At 50.6% G+C, this 2,131-nt stretch overlaps 1 long non-coding RNA gene across 1 annotated transcript in view; it reads left to right on the top strand.

Moving 5' to 3' along the window:
* Positions 1-2,131, top strand: part of LOC111817792 — a 21,901-nt gene that overhangs the window by 7,802 nt on the left and 11,968 nt on the right. The window contains exon 2 of the long non-coding RNA XR_002821909.1: positions 856-863. This is a non-coding gene — a long non-coding RNA (uncharacterized LOC111817792). The remainder of the gene's footprint in view (positions 1-855; positions 864-2,131) is intronic.

Here is a 2,131-nt window from a genome sequence, read left to right as displayed (position 1 = left end):
GTAGCACAGTACTCAGCCCTACAAAGGAAGATGATTCTGACACAAGCTCTAACATGCATGGGCTTTGCGGCCATGACACAGAGTGAAATAAACTAGTCACAGCAGACCAATACAATAGAGTTTCACTTGGAGGAAGTATCTGGAGTAATCAGTCACAGAGCTAGAAAAGAGCATAGTGAGCCCCAGCACCCCTGCGTGTGCTGCGTGGCTCGCCGCGGTGTGGGCGTGAGCGCTCTCCGTGGTCCCTGGCCCTTGCACTCGGCCTCCCTCCTGCTCTTGCTGCTTCCCAGGCGCCATGAGAGAGCAGCTCTCCTCCACGTGCCCAAGCCCTTTCGCCATGATGCTTCTCCTTCAGGGCTGCTTTGGTTCCTTTTCTCTCATTGCTGGGTCAACATTCCTGACTCCAGAATGAAGGAAGGAAAGGTTCATTTAGCTCACAGTTCATGGAGGTCCCGGGGCATACTCAGCTGGCTCCAAGGCAGGGCGGCACAGGGCAGAGGGCAGCAGGTCACGGCGTGGAAAACAGGAAAAGCAACAAGAGCAAAATGGAGGAGGCAGAGAACCAGCCTCCTTTCCTCCTTGTATTGTGTGCGGGCCACCTGCCTGAGGGTAGCCTCACACCCATAATCCCAGTTTAGGACCATGAAACAATCACAAACTCTAAAAGCCAACCCCATGATTCCATGAGGCTTTGTGTGTGTGTGTGTGTAGGGGGCATCTAGACACAAACTGTAACAGATGCTGACAAACTCCAAACTAAACCCTTTGAAACATGAGTCAAACAAACCACCACCTCTTTTAAGTTAATTATTTGGGGCTGGCCAGAGAGTTCAAAGGACTAAAGTGCTTAGGGAGAGCAAAGAGTGTGGGGTTCAATCCCTGGCATGCCGTGCTGGCCCCACCCCCAGGGCACACTGAGATGTGATTGAGCCTGGATGTGGTGGTGTGCGCCTGTAATCCCTGCGCTTGGGAAGCTGAAAAAAGAAGAATCACTACAAGTCCAATCTACATAGGGAGACCTTGTACTATATACATTAAAAAAAAAAAAAAGTCAACTATTTGATCTCAGCAACAGAAAAGCTAAACTGATACATCTTTGTTCTGGGAGGGGGACAGCTTTAAGTAGGGCAATGGAGGACAAGGGTCAGTTACCTCAGCCAATTGCGATTTTGTGTGTGGTGGAAGGGTTGAGCTTTGCCATTTGGGACATTTCTGAGCAATCAGAGAAAGTGCCACCAGGTGTATAGCTGGTGTGCAAGTAAGTGTGCAAGGAACCAACACTTGAGTTTGGAAGCAAATGACTCCAGACAGGATGCCCACGGCCACCACACCCTACCTTTCCCACCGCCCCTACACACTCATCTATTTCAATTCTCTCTCTCTCTCTCTCTCTCTCTCTTTTTTTTTTTTTTTTGGTGGAACCAGGGATTGAACTCACCCTCTTGTGCTTGTCAGACAAGCAGTTATTCTAAAGGTTTGTTTTTTTTCCTCTGGCTGAGGATGCCTTAAGGGCAGGTCTGGTAAGGCATGAGGATCTGGGGGGCAAACCACAGTACCTTGAGCCTGAATGCTGTGCTTAAGCAGGCACTTAAACAGCTGAGCTAACGGGCAGGCCCCCTAGGCAAGTGCTTAGTCTATTGAGCTATCTCCCTGGCCCCTCAATTCGCCATGTAGAGAATGACATATCTAAGCCCAGAGAAGAGGTGACCTGCCCAGAGTTCTGTAGAGTCAGTGGCAAGGCAGGGTCCAGTTTGTCTTCCCTTGAGATCCATTCCAGCTCAGCACATGCCAAGGAAGCGTCACCCTGTAATTATACGATCAGAGAAGGAACCGAGCCTCACATGCCCTTGGCTACCAGGGAGGTCTCCGTTCAGCCTTAGCCTTTCCCAAGCAATGCACGACACAAGAAACAGCACTGAACAGACGAGGGCTGGGGAAGCTCACTTTATTCCTTCTTTTCCTAGGGATGTAGCATTTGGTGCCTTGCAGACTCAGGACTGATCCCCTGCTGGGTGAGCCGAGCTGTGGGACACCAACCTATGCTCCCACGATCCTCTCCTCTTCAAGCAAGGGCCTGGAGTTATTACAAGCCCGCTATTTTGGCCACAATGGCTGTCCCAGTTGACACAAC

Source organism: Octodon degus, unplaced genomic scaffold (genome assembly GCF_000260255.1).
Source record: "Octodon degus isolate 3935 unplaced genomic scaffold, OctDeg1.0 scaffold00070, whole genome shotgun sequence".
In the NCBI taxonomy this organism is placed as follows: Eukaryota; Metazoa; Chordata; class Mammalia; order Rodentia; family Octodontidae; genus Octodon; species Octodon degus.
This window is presented reverse-complemented; position numbering and strand designations above follow the sequence as displayed.